Raw genomic sequence first — 15,340 nt, 5'->3', positions numbered from 1 at the left:
CTAGTCATATCATGGGGAGGGGGTTGAGGCCTTGCCGGACTAGCCTGGACTTTACGATACTACTGGCTAGAGAGACCTGACAAGAGTATGTGAAGTACATCCCAAATCATAAAATGGGACACCTTAGCTGGGCTTGCATTCTACTTCGCTTACTTGTACATCATAAACATTTCCTGAATTGCTACATGGTTTTGTATATTTGTTTACTGAATGGCCTTCCTAATTATGATTTGATTGCCGCATAATGATTCCCCTAAGAGGATGTGCCATCATTTGTTAGGCATTCATTGATTGCTGGGCATTTAGGTTTTTTCCAATGTTTCATGATTACAAATAATGTTGCAAAAATATGCCTATTGCTTCTTTTCTTCTGTTAAATCATTTCCTAGTGTACATTCCCAGGAGTGAGATTACTGAGTCAAAGTGTAAACATTTCAGTTAAATAAGTCCAAAGGGAAGAACAGAATCTATATGCTTGAAAAGTAAACTAGGAATCTGGAAAATACCCATTGGCTGGGTCTGAGTCTTTGTCCCATTTTATTTAATTTAAATGAAGGTAAATCTTCCTTTTCTATAACTAAATCCTATGAATCAGCATCAGTGACATCGGCTCTTCCAACAGGCTGACCAAACAGGCTCTAACGGCAGTCCTGCGACACAGCACAACAGAAATTATCTCGCCCTTGGGTTCAGTACAACATCCAATTGCATTATCATTTTCCCACTAAATAGCTCTTGCCATTGCTAACTACAGCTCTGTGAAACCAACGGCTTCCACTTGGCAGTGAATCACATACCAAAGTGTTACTCAATTATTATCCAGAAATAAAACTTAAATCATTTTTCCTGGCTAACAGAGTGTAAGGTACTTTTTATACACCAAAGGGTAAAATCATGCCTCTTAAGCCAGCTCTGGCTTCCAGTGTCGGATTTCTGATAGGAGAGGGTATTTTGATGGCCTCAAAACATAAGGTAGGCTTACAAAACGTTCCTTCCCTTCTCCTCCTTCCCACGGGTTTGGCATTCAGAATGCAATCCCGGAGCTTCACCTCAAGGCAAATTCCACACTTACCTTACCATTTCCCTAAAGGAAATGTTATTTCACAATGGTAACACTGCAGTGATATTTGTTTTACTCCAACACAAATTTATTGCGTGTGTATGCAGCAGGGCATATGGAAAGAATATGGGCTTGAGAATCATGCCGACCTGCTGTTCCTCCACAAAAAATTTCCATAATCTTTCCAAAGGCCAATGCCCTTATTAAATAAAAATAGTAATATCTCTTTCACAAAGTAATTGCAAGGTGCATATAATAAAAAAGAAAAAGTGCTTAGGATACAATAGGCACTCAATAAATGCTAGTTGTTTTTCCTGGGGTCTAAATGGAATAGAAAACAGAAAGGCCCGGTTCCTGCTCTCAGTGCCTACAGGATGACAGATACGAGCGCACCAGTGAGAACAGCTATGATGCCAAACAGCCTGGGACAAATACCGTTAAAGAGGAACAAAGTCTGAAGGCAAAGATCAAGGAGGGAGAGCTGTCTGAGAGAGGATCCAGAGATCAGAACTAGGAAGGTGATAGAACGTAGTGAAAATAAAGATGGATCTGGATTCAGAAATCCTGAGTCTCCCCAAGTAACCTAACTTCTTTGAGACTAAGTGTCTTCATCTGGAAATGAAGTAAACGAGCCTTAATAGTGTTTGAAAACAAATGACATCATGTATAGGAAATGTCTTTGTAACTGTAGCAACCTTTGCATTTGTTATTTTAAAAAGATGATAATACCACATTAATCTCTCTGGAAACTTTCTGGAGGTGGTGGGGTATGAAACAGTTCTTAGGGAATGGGTGGGATGTTGATCACGTATTAGAATTGGCTGAGGGAATAGCTTAAGTGAGGATTCACGGGGAAGAAAACACACCACAGGGTGAATGAGTGATTTACATGGAAATACTAGTTCAAAGTGAGTTGGGACCATATGGGGAAAACTTTGAATGGATGGTTTGCTAAGCATGTATTTGCATTTTATTTTACATCATGGGAAGTTCTTACAGTTTTTTTTGAACTGGAAGCAAAATCAATCTCATCTCTCTTAAAGCTGAGTTTTAAAAGAGAAGCCTCACAGCGGTATTGAGACGGCACATTCCCCAATCCTTGTTGGAAAGGAATTTACGTCGCAGATCCCAGAACCAGCAATTGACTTCGGTTAGCTTAAAACATCCTGTGTAACCTGAATGATGGCTTCCAAAGATGTCCCAATTCTAATCCCAGAACCTGTGACTATGCTCCTACATCATATGGAAATAAGGGACTTTGTAGGTGTGTCTAAGGGTGTTGACATGGCAATCCTGACCTTGATTGCCCAGGTGGGCCCATTGCAATCACAAGAGTTCATATAAGAAAAAGGCAGGAGTGTTCAGATTCAGAGAAAGGGGGGAAATGTGCAGCAGAAATGGGCGTGACATGCTTTAAAGACGGAGGAAGAGACCATGAGTCAGGAACGCAGCCCGGAGAAGCTGGAAAAGGAAGGACATGATTCACCCCACAGCCTCCAGAAGACATACAACCCTGCCAACGCCTTGGCTTTAGGACTTGTGACCTCCAGAGCTGTCAGAAAATAAATTCGCATTGTTGTAAGCCAACAACAGAAATGTGGGGTCATTTGTTATATCAACAGTAGGAAACTGATACCTATCCACAGCCCTTGGCTCTGTTGTTCTTACCTTAAAGTTCAATTTGTCCCTAACCACTACCCACACGCATTATCAATAAATTAAAAGACCAACACTTTTCTCCTGGGATTTCTTTAGGAATATAAATGCACATCGTCAAACCAGACATTTTAGTATATGTAAGAATGGGTGAGACTTGATCTTAGGAAAAAAAAAAACACATTAAAATCTGTTTGCAAGTGGTACTTTTGCCTATTTGGTTTCCCTCATCAACTTGACACTATCTGGAGTCACAAGTTCCCTAAATTGTTCATTACAACGTAGCCTCGGCTTAGGACCAGAGGGGCTCCACAGCCCGGAGTGAAATTCCAAACGCCGCTCTCTCCACAAGGCCCCAACCCTTCGTATATACAGCCGCTCAGAAGGCTCCTTTTTCCCCCTGCTCTTTTTCTTTTGCTATTCATTGTTCGACTTGGCCCTTTTACAGCCTGGAATGTGGAGGGGGGGAAAAAATCACTAAGTTTTAAGCACAGTTAAAGTAACAAGGAACTGAAAAAGAGAAAAACATCTCCCAAACTAGGCACTTTCAGAACTTACCAGGATTCCTTTGTGGCCAGTCTTTTGTATTCCTATCCCCTATGACTTCAGCCAAAAAACATTAAAATGAGTTCCTTATACTGTACATGGTTTGCAGGTGAGGGTTGTCTGAGCTTTAATTTGCTGTTTGATTTGCCCCAGGATTTTCAGGTGTTGCATGGGGGAGTAAAGCAGAGAGTGTACCTTAGTTCTTGGTTGTCAGCCATTGGACGATGGCCATCGTATTATTAAACCATCCAAGCACGCTGGGTCTCGACCACAAAATTTAATTTTCCCTACTGCAGGGACTAATCAACTACCATAGACTTAAAGACCGAAAGAGACTGTTTTTATCTGCAAAAAATTTCCCCCTTCAGACTGAAGTGGAGCTAATTTTAGTTTTGTCTGTCCTCGGGGTTACAAACATTGATAGAAATTCCGCTTGATGAGAAACAGATAAGAGATGGAATTTATATGAATCCAATCTGTGATATAAATTAAAGAAAGATGAAAGCTCTGAGGTTCTTGGTAACACCTCAGTAAATAATGTTTGAGCAGTCCACTCGAGGCAGAACCCACCATCTACGCAGTGTGTTTTTACATCTTCCAGCTACCTGAGAAGGTCCCCTATTCCTTCCCGCAGTCCCCACGAGGATTTCTCTGTTCTCTGACCCCTTTCCTTTCTGTTGGAAACTCCTCTACCTCTACTCTCATTATATTCCAGCTGTGTACCGAAGTGCAAAATTGGTGATATTAAAGCAGAGAAGAAATTCGCGTGCATTGAATGCCGGGGATATTAATCCCGGGCTGTCTACAGACCTCTTTCATTGACAGAGAACCACCACCCCTAAGATGTTGAAGCTACTGGTTTTCTAGTGCCTGTTCCTGGTAGACAAACACTTCTGATTCTCAAAGCGTCTCATTATACAACCAAAATATTTTAACGATAAATGGAACACGTAAATATCCTTGAACCTTCCAACTCGTATCTTTAAAACTACATCGAATAGATAAGGCCCCCAAAGGAACAGAATTCGTATTTCTGACCACCTAACGACTGCTACCGAAGCAAGGCATCCATTGTTCCTGGGCTGATGCAATCAACGTGGAATAATAAAATGGAACGGGCTGACTCCTTGAGGTGGAAAAACTTTTGATTGTGTGGATTACACGATCAGAAGGGGCAAATCCACGTGGATCTGAGCCAAGTGAGAATTGCAGGAAGGGCACTGCGTCTCTTTCAAATACTGAAGGATGAGCTCATTGTGACATCAAAGAAGTAAGTTTTAACTGTAGCACAGGATTGATTTGATTGCTTTAGGACACAAATTGTTTGGCATGACACCAGAGTTTAGGGGTAAATTCCAAGTCCTTGTATAGGTGACCCGAGACTTACAGCTGCTTAACTTGTAACTATCGTTCAGGAAACAATTAAGATGTAAGTGCAGGGGTGCAGTTAGCGTAAGTATACTCCAGGGATCTCTTGGGAGGTATAGGGTCTGCGGGGGTTGGCTAGAAGACCAACCATAATTTTTGATAATTTCTATTGAACATGTAATCAACGTTTTGTACAACCAACTTAAAAACTAGCTTTTCAAAGCAATTTATGTTTTGTAACGCCAAACTTGTCCAGAGTAAACAAACTAGTGCCTTACCTAATACAAGTATTTCATCGGTGTATTTTTTCCCCCTGATGGAGCAGAAAGTTGATTCTGACTGAAGATTGAAATGCCCGTTAAGCAGACTGCAACCTCAGAGTTTTGTGTGTGTTTTTCCCCCAATCTGATTAAGAGTCTTTGTGTTTACCTGAGAGGGCAGAACCTATTTCATTCTTAATAGTAAGAATCAACATGGCTAACCGGAGGAAGACGCAGCATGTTGCTCCCTTTTACCTGAAAGGGACAAACATTACAGGGTTTCTGCCCACCATCCCCCCTTTCTTCCTTACTTAAGAAAAGCCCAGTTTTGTTGTGTAGCAATATGCTCAGTCCCAGGAGATGCCTCCTGCTGCCATGAGTAAATCAGAGGTAACCCTTTCCCTGTGCCAGTTATTGGAATAAGGGTAGGTAGAGAGTTCGGGCCACTGAGATATCAGGAAAAGTAGAAAAAAAAAAAGACATTATTCTTTCATCACTCCTTATCCAAGATGTGGCTCCAAAAAGCTTTGGTGGTTGGTACATTGGCAGCCACTCTGAGATGACAAATGGAAATCTCACCATCCCGTCGGGGAGATGCAGAGCAGAAGCTAGGAAAGAAGGGCCCTTAGCAATATCATTAAGTCCCAAGCACAACCCAGGAATCACCTCCTCTGGCCTTCTTTGTTCTGGAAACAGTAAATGTTTTCTACGTTGAGCAACTTTTGGTTATTTTGTTGCATGCAGCAAAAAGCATCCTAAATTACAAACTCAATAGACCCTTTCTTATGGGGGGCGACACAACGCTTCATCTTGCAACTCATGGACTCCAAGAGTATTACTAAACACATTTGAGAGCTTGGACCAGAGAACCGCAATGATTATCCAAAGGTGATTTTCTGTAGGAAATTGTGCGGAAGAACTGGGGGCACAGCAACCTTCCCCTTGTAAAAATTAATCCAAATCACACGTACAGGAACAGATGGGTCCAAGAACTTTTTAAGATTAAAGAATCACACCCGGCCGGGCGTGGCTCAGCAGTTGAGCGTCGATGTAGGATCCAGGCAATTGGGGTTCGATTCCCGGTCAGGGCACGTGCCCGGGTTGCGGGCTCGATCAATGACTCTCTCATCATTGATGTTTCTCCCTCTCTCTCTCTCCCTCTCCCTCTCTCTGAAATCAATAAAGATATATTTTTTTTTAAAAAAAGATTAAAGAATCCTATTTCGCACTGATATTTTGAAAGTGAAAAGGAATCAAGAAGTCAGAATCCCTACAGATGTATAAGATGCACTGAATCATATTCTAGTTAGTTTTTTAAAATGGTATCACTTGCCATTTTTTGAAAACTTTGGTAAACTTTCACACCTGCATTCCAGAAAGTTGACATCTTACTTTTACTTATTAAAATTAGACACGGTCTCAATTACCTTCTAAAGAGAGAAAAAGATTAGGAAGATCACTATGAGTCTTTGAGCTGTAAAATTAATTTGTTATCTTTCACCACAAGAAGTTTTTCTTAGACAATTCCTGAGAAAAGTAGAGTGTGGGGAGTAGGTGGAAAGGCTAGAGGAAGAGTGTCAGAATGGCAATCGAACGAAATAATGGTCCCTTTAAATCCACCCATTTGGCGATAAGGGTGTAGTACACACATGTTAAATTTATCAAGAAAAGGCAGGAAAGCTCCCATGACTAAGTGAGAAAGCCATTTTAAAGGGCTCTTTCAAAAATGATAGCTGTGGAGACTCTACAGGAAACATTAGTTTTAAATGAAAATTGGAAACCGAAGGAAGTTCCTACCAAAGAAAACAATTATAAGTGTTCTTAATTGCCTGAAAATAATCTGTCATGCAAAATGGGACCATGCATGCTACATTTATACAAACGGTTTAGAGACACCAATGTAATGTTGCATATTTTCTTTGTACACAGTGTTCTGATAACACATTCGAGACCAGGGATCTGACTTTAACTTTATCTCTGCTTCCCTGCCTTCTCCACAACCTCTTCTTGTCTTTTGGAGGCCGGGGAGGAAGAGCGGGCCTAAAATAACTGCAAGAGTCAGTGACTGCCACTCCACATATTTTATTATTTCAGGAATTCATTCAAAGCTGGGCTGCAATTACATTTAAAACAGGGGAATAATGGGCTATTGACATGTATATGGTTTTAGAAATACAAGGCCTCATTTTCTCAGCTGGAATTTCCCCTACCATGTGCATTTGCATTACATTAGAGATGCTCTTTTGGAGAAAGGGGATCACATGCATTCAGACATTTTGACATTATCTGGGTCAGAGGCAAGGTTTGAAAGCAATAGCCCTAGGAGTGCCCCAGCTCTCTCGCAGGCGAGCATCACCGTGCGCTAGAGGCGGCGGCGAGCCCAGAGCGTCTCCCCGCATTGGCCGTGTTTTATGACATACCTGCCTAACCCAGACATTAATCTACCGAAGATGAATTGGCCCGGTCATGGTCCTCTGCTAACCTTCAACGGCGTGTACATTACCTAAATTGAAATCTGCACTTTTTCATGCCATGTGTGGTTTGATGTGATGGTTCAAGGAATGTGGGGTGCATTAGAATTGGTTTTTCCGTGGAGAGAATCTCCTCTCCTATTTACCTTTCAGCAGAGCAGCTGCAGGCTTTCCTTCTCACTTGACAATGGGAGCATTCTTCTCACGCTGCCCCCGAGAGCGGCTGCCCCGGCCGGCTCAGGATTGCATGGCACTGGTCAGGTACGTAAGCAACTCGGTGCCTTTCCCATTCCCAGAAGTGACAAAGACGTAATGAAAAAGGAATGCAGAAGTTTTCACCTGCTGTAATTGTCTAATAAAGCCCCATACAATGAATTCTTTGTCATTTCCCATGGAGAGGTCAGTAGTTAGTGTCAGTGATTACAGGAGGGCTTATGCGAATAGAAAGACCTGCGTAATTGGTGTGATACTACCAGTAAAATCTCATCAAAGTTGTACAAGATGTCTATAATTTTCTAATCCCTCACGTCCTAGTTCCCCAGACATGACATTCTTTATTTACCCTGCACTTATGTTTCTTTCCTCAATGCGCAGGGGAACTAGACTTGTACTGGCCCCTCCGTAATTAGTGGAATAAGGGGGCAGGGGGAAGCTAGGAAAACAGTAAATCCTTGTGCAAGTGCTTCCCTGAATTTTCTACGTTCTTCTGCAGGTTAAAATTGAATGAATAAATGGATACTGTAGGGGTCAAGAGCATAGGCTTTCTGGATGGAAAACCTGAGTCCAAATCCCACTATTACAGAGGTGTGACCTTTGAGCTTAATTTTCTCATTGGCAAATTGGCAACAGGATGAAGATTGAAAGGGATTCTGTAATCATTCATTCATTCAACAAGTACTTCTGAAACACTCCCAAGTACCAAACATGTGTGCATGCCTCTACCTATCCAGGATGCAGTGCTATATTTTGCTTTCCTGGAGCCTATAGTGGTTAATCCAGGAAAGCATTTAACATACAGTGCTTGTCACATAGTAAACACACCATAAATTGGCAATTATCATAATTACTGTAATAAAAGTATGCAGAGTCACATTTCCACACTTCCTATTGAAGATATTCCATGCTGTCATCTAGAAGAGCCACAGAAGGGTTATTTTAAACAATAGTGTGCCACCCTCCAGAAAAGCATAGTTTAGAGCTTTGACTACTCACTTTCTCAGTGCAGAGACCTTTGTAAGACCATCATGTCTCTGTTTTGAGAATAAAAAATGAAGGGGCACCCTTGGTGGTTTCACTTCAGATTATTGAAAGCCAACTACATGCCAAGCACTCTCGAATTGAGGAAGTCTGGAAAGAGCTGCTTGTCTCTTAATCAAGATTAAAATAATTTTTTATTGTCCACAATATTCACAAACAACTTCAAAGAAATTTCCTTGTGGCTGGGTTAAAATGCTTCCAAAGTTCTGACCCATGAAAAACCAACTCAATGTTAGTGATCAAAAGTCCTGATGCTGACATTCAAGCAACTGAAATTTTAGTACCATTAAGTCTCCCACCATAGAACTAAGTTCATTTGTTTACTGAAGCCACTTAAAGTAAGAATGACATTGCCTGTCAGGGTCCCAAGGAACTGGGTTGCAAACGATTGTGACACAAATACAGAGTCTCTGGCAAATGGGTGCCAAAGAATGAAAGGAAAATGGGTTGATGGAGCTGGGCAGAACAGCCGTACACCTGCTGGAGTTATACCTGGCATAATCCAGTGACATTTGCTTCCACTTTCTTAGGCAATAAATTCGCTTGGTGAGTAATGGTGCACACCTACCAATTTAGAAAATTAGAGAGACAGTTTCCATTCCAGAAAATTGGCTCCAAAGGGTGTGTGGAGAGCTGGAGGCTCTCTGAATAATCCAAACTCTCCACAGAGTAATTCCTGAGAATTTGTCTCACTGGCACTGGGAACAATTTGCAAAGAGTATAGAACATTTAAATAAAGACACTCTATTATGCAAAACTTTGATTAGTACATGAAGGAAGGGCTCCGCAGAGAACACAGCGAAGTACTGTGAAACCTCTGATGAGGGCATTGTACTGCTTTGTTGAATGCAATTTATTCCCTCCACTTTGAGAATACGGCCAGTAAGCAAGGCCTCAGATGTGATAAATCTAATTGCTAAGTCACAAAATGTTTTTAGAAATACTAATAAAAGCAAGTACTGGTAAAAGCAATCCCTGGTTCTGCAAGCCCAAGTCAATGCAATTCTGCCCTCTCCGTAACAGGAAGAAAGGAGAACATGGAAAAGTGAACATTGGTTGTTAGGTACTTTTGCTTAGTGGGGACACATACCATGTCTGTTCCTACTTCAGTGGCCAAATAAGACATATATCCAAGCCTAATTTCAAGAAGGTAGGGATGTGCAATTCTCCCATGTGCCCAGAATTATTATGCCCAAGAATACCATAATCTACAGCAGGGTTCCAAACAGTCTTGTTCATCACATTAGGCCAGTGGTTCTCAAATGGTGGCAGATTTGTCCCCTAGGAAACACTTGGCAACATCTGGAGACTGGCTTGGTTTTTGAATTTGGGAGAAAGTGATAACTGGCATCTAGTGGGTAGAGGCCAGGAATCCTGCTAATCGTTTACAATGCACAGGGCAGCCCCCGTGACAAAGAATTATCTGGTCCAAAGTGTCAATAGTGCTGAAGCTGCAGAAACCCTGCATTAGATTACTGGGTTTCTCAAACCTACTATACGTAAGAAAGTCCATGCCCGAACAGAAATCAAGGCATGTTACAAAGATATAATAATTGAAACTGTGTGGTATTGGTGGTAAAGGAGTAGGAAACTAGATCGAGGGAGCAGAAAAGGGAGCTGGAAACAGACTCACTATATGTGAGTATGATAAACAGTAGAAGTGAAAATCCTAAACAATTAAGAATGATGTTAAGGTAACAGTCTATCTATGTGTGTGTGTAGGGAAGGGAGGGGAGAATAGAGCTGTATCTTTTCCTAATGTCATATGCAAAAATAAATTCCAGATGGATTAAAAATGTAAAAGTAAAAACAAGGCTGTCAATTTGTTAGAAAGAAAAAAAATGAGCATGTTTTTCTGACCAAAGTGGTAAAGAAGGTCTTTTTAAACAACCAAAGAACTTAAAGAAAAATATGCGTTATTACAATGATACTGAAATTATGTGAAAAGCAAGAGACTGGGAAAAACACTTGTGAATATTCATACAACACACATCTAAAATATATAAAGAAAAATCATCTGAGATATATGAAATACATCAAATATAAAGGCAAAAGAGGAAAATACAAAATGTAGTGTCTTGTAGTGACCCCAAATAAGGAAGTGTTGGAAACACAAATGATAACATCGCAAGGACAGAGGGACCAACCTCAAAGAGCTCCCAGGGGCAAAGCTGAAACAATCTGAGCAACGAAATACATAAGGCAGTATTGGGTACAACCCAATGATAAAATAAACCTCCAGGAGTCCACCCAGAGATAGATAAATGACTGAATAAACAAGTAGGAGAGACGGAACAAGCCTTTTCAGAAGAATTCCAAACAGTTTATGTACATAGTGCCACCCCGTGCCCCGCCCCCGCCTGCCAGGAGGCGGACCTTACCCTCCCTGGCACAGCGGCTTGTTTCAGATGACCAGACCCTGGGAAGGGGAAAATGATGTCACTTTACAGTGGACAAACCTGGCAAATACTATCTTTGTCATACACTCATGTTATGTAAAAATAAAAGAAAAAGGTCTGCAAGGATCCAAGTTCAAGGGAAAATGGTGATTACCCTGGTAGGCAGACATGGTGGAAAATGTGATTTGTAGATATCTTGGAATAGGAAAAGTACTGAGCCCCTAACAAAATAGGGTGATATGAGAAAAGCCTATGGCATCATTCAAAGAAGCCGCACCTTTAGAGGCAGTTCTTTCAAAGCGATGCTTCAATTTTTAATTCCATTTTTCCATGTTTTATTGAAGTTGAACTCACATTTTCATATGTGTTCGGTTAATGAAATAACGGTCCTCATCTTTTCACTTGTTTTTATATCCATGATCTTGTGTGGTCCCCGCACACACCGATTTGGGGCTCAGCTAGGACTTTTTTGGTCAGTGGAATTTGAAAACAGGACTTCAAGTGCGTTTTCTTCATGGGATTGGGAGCCCCTGCCGTGCTGCCCCATGAACAGGCCTGGGCTAGCCCACTGGGTGATCGGAAGCAGGCAGCCAAGATACCCACGTTGCTCCACCTCACACATTGCAATGCAGCCACCAGACCTGTGAGTGAGGTCCTCCGGCACCAGCCAGCCCCGGGTGACCTGCCAAATGACTGCAGACACGTGAGCAAACCCAGATGAAACCCAGAGTCTGGCCTGAACCAGAAAAAGACCCACCCAGTAGTACCGTCAACTAATAAAATGGTGAAGCCACTAGGTTTGGGGCTGCTCTGCCACCAAGGCTCTAGGATACTCTATGTAGCATGAAGTACATAACTAAATGACAGCCTGTAATTTTCCTTTCACCTGTTGTGTGGAAATTCTGAAACTCCCTAATGCTGAAAATTTAAGTACTGTTTCACGAAACATATGAAATAAAAGCAGATAAAACGTAAACTCAATCATTTTGAATCTGCAGGGCTTGTTTTTTGTATTATCCCCCAACACGCATACCCACACTCTATCTGAACATTCTCTAGTTTAATACAAATTTGACATGTGACTAGGTTAATGGCTGTGCAGTCAACTTGTATAGTAACTACATTCAAATATTAGCATCTTCATTACTTTAGGCATTTTGTTCTCAGGACTATGCCCTTGGATAATCCTGAGAAATATGCTAAGTTCCAATATGCTTCTAAGAAGAAAGTGTGTAACTCTTCCCTGAGTGATGGGCTAAGGAGTTCATTAGCAGCTTTGATAGTTGCAAACATCTTTTTATCAGTAGTGCTGGTCTGAACTATGTATTGGTGGGAACTGTTTGAATATTCAAATACAACAAATTTAATTGTTCACGTGAGTTTGAATTTGAAAGAGGTAAATGTGATTTGTTTCCTTTGTGGATTTGGTACAACCTTGCCTATAAATAATAGGATTCTATTTAAGTCCCAGAAGTCCCCATGAAAAACATCATCAAACTGGAAATCACCTGAAACAAATCTGTAAGGAGTTCAGATACAGGCTTACCTTCTATTGTGCTTCCCTTTACTGTGCTTCACAGCTGTTGCGTTTTTTTACAAATGGAAGGCAAGACCCTCCACCAGCAAAAACATTACGACTCTCTTTATTGTGACTGTCTGGAACCAAATGAACCCGCAACATCTCCGAGGTATGCCTGTCCTATCTGCGAGGAATAATCACCTGGTAGCTGGAGACAAACTCCTTCCCAGTTCCCCCCAACTGCAAGCTCAGTGACTTCCCAAACAGGATACTTATACTGGGGCACCAAGAATTCAGTACCAACACCGCCAGTCCTGTCTTCCCCTCTTCTTGGGTCTTCTCCCCAACCTGGCCAAGCTACTTTGGAGATCTTTGGATAAATGCTATAAAGATTGGCTAATGCATTCCCTTGGCTGCAAGCAAAGTTATTTTAAGATGATTTGCTATGTGGTAAAACATCCAAAGGGATAAGCTTGAAGCATTCGAAATCTCACTTAGTTCTAAGTTGTAACCCACCTCATAAAAAAAAGAAAAAACAAAAACCAGAATCACCGACAAGAACTACAATAGCAAACCCTTTAAACATCATCACCTATTGAAAATCATAGTTTTTTGCACTGGCATGAGTGTAATTCACTCTAAAGTTATTTATTGCTCAAAATTAAGAGTGGCAGCAACATGATTGTCATTGAAGGAGTATATTTGATTCTTTTACATTTACAATCCTGCGAGCAAAGAAAACTCAAACCAGAAAATCCTTATAAAGCACACAGGGAAACATACAGGCTCACACCAGGGAAGGAAACCCAAATCTTCTGTAACCATTGCAAAATGCTAACTATGACCATTATACCACCTTATGTGAAGGACTGGCTTGAGGGGTGATAGAGGTTTAACAAAGTGTTCCTTGTGGAAGGAACTGATTCTGAATATCGGTAAGTTGTCCTCCCTGCCTACCTTCTGAGAGAGGTCAATCACCTAGTTGGTAACTAGAAATATTAGGCATTCTTAATCAGATCTGTTGTTTTATATTGTTGCAAACTTTTAAAATAGTAATGCAGTGGTTACCTCTGCAACAGGGGTGAGAGATGGGTGGGAAGACAGGTCACTGCCAAAGTACACAAGAGAGCCTTCTGCAGTGGAAGAAATATTTTATATTTTAATTGGGGGTAGTTACATGGGTGTATGCATTTGTCAAAACTCATCCACTGTACACTTAAAATCTCTACATTGTACTTAAAAGAAAAAATAAAAAAAGGAGAGGCTGAATCAAGTAGGGCCTTAAAGACTGTGGCAAAGGATTTGGATTTGACTGTGTGTGAGATGCAAACTCACTGGAAGTTTACTAGCGAGGGAGTGACATGATCTCACTTACGTTTTAAGGGGTGGACTCCATCTGTGGCTCATGTGTTGAAGCAGGACAAAGCTTGAGGCAGGGAGACCATCTGGGGGCTGTTGCAATAGATGAGAAATGGCCCAATGTTGGCTTGGTGGCGGTGGTCTCGGTGGAGGTGGTCACAGGCGGTGGTACTCCCCCCCCAGAGCTTGTGCTGTGCTGCCCAGGTATCCTCGCTGCTTCAGGAAGGGTATTTATACCCCGGCTGCTGGGACGGCTTGGTTACCCGCACTCAGCTGTTAGCCACGTTTGGGAACTGCATCTTCTGATGGGAGCCACCTGCTCCTCTCTGGGGCGGCCCAAACACAATAATGGGTCGATGCGGGGCTGTAAAGGCTTGGTGCTCTTGTGACCGCACTGCAACTTTTCCACTGATCGATCCTGCTTCTGTTCCTCTCCCCACACAGGTGTTGATCCTGAAAGCACTGTCTAACAAACGCTAGTCTCTGTCTCAGAGTCTGCTTCCTGGGGAACCCAACCTGTGATGCTTGCAACAGAACTTGATTTCCTTTTTCATCTCTCTAAAATTGGAAGTGGCATTTCAGGAATCTCATCCTTTCATCCCGTGACAGATGGTGGATCGTGGTGACCTGGAAATAAAAGACAATGAAGGATCTCTCCCAGCCATTGGTCAGCCAGTCACTTAACTTCTCTGGTTCTCAGTACCACCTTCTGGAAAATAAGGAGACATTTAATTAAATGAGATATTCCAGAAGAAAAAATTTACAACTCTATACTAAAGTTTATTAGAAATATTAAAAGTAACTGAAAACCAGCATATCATTTTGATGATGGTATTCAAGATCTTGTCTTCTCTTAACCCAAATCCTGGTTATTAGCTGTTTCTCAATGTTCATGTATATCTCTAAAAGGAACACAGTAGATAGAGAGAAGATGAGACTAAACCTGCAAATTCTCCAAATTATTTGTAAATCTGATAAGACTTAGAGAAGACTGTAGTGATTAATTACTAAACTCAATTTCTTGGGGGTTTTCTGGGGGGTTGAAGACTCAGTCCCCCATCCTACAAGCCTGTTTCAGCCCCTAGACCTTTACACATGTTGCCTCTGCCTGAAACACACTTAACTCGGCACAGTCCACTGCCACTCATCTTTTGGATCTCAGCTGAAAAGTTGCATCTTCAAGAATTTTTTTTTCCTTACCACCAGTAATGCCTGGTGATATCTAACTACCTGGAACATTCCCACAGGCTTACCCCATACTGGAGGAGATTTCTAGGAACTATATATATGTAACTCGACATGTGAGTGAAAGTGAATTTTAACTTTTAAAAAATAAATAAATTATTTGAAAAATCTTTTTAGTTACTTATTAGCATCATAATACTTGTAATATACTTCAAAGCAAATTAACATGTACCAGTTGGTCACTGTACCAAACACAGTTT

At 41.4% G+C, this 15,340-nt stretch overlaps 1 long non-coding RNA gene across 1 annotated transcript in view; it reads right to left on the bottom strand.

The window, feature by feature from the left end:
- LOC148091798 (uncharacterized) overlaps nucleotides 1–13,994 on the bottom strand; it is a 146,261-nt gene extending 132,267 nt beyond the window's left edge. The window contains exon 1 of the long non-coding RNA XR_015715401.1: nucleotides 13,912–13,994. This is a non-coding gene — a long non-coding RNA (uncharacterized LOC148091798). The remainder of the gene's footprint in view (nucleotides 1–13,911) is intronic.
- Between the last annotated feature and the right edge of the window lie 1,346 nt (nucleotides 13,995–15,340).

This window comes from Miniopterus natalensis, chromosome 12 (assembly GCF_054644295.1).
Source record: "Miniopterus natalensis isolate mMinNat1 chromosome 12, mMinNat1.hap1, whole genome shotgun sequence".
NCBI classification, from domain to species: domain Eukaryota; kingdom Metazoa; phylum Chordata; class Mammalia; order Chiroptera; family Miniopteridae; genus Miniopterus; species Miniopterus natalensis.
Note: the sequence above shows the minus strand (reverse complement) of the source record. Positions and strands in the feature narration are given on the sequence as shown.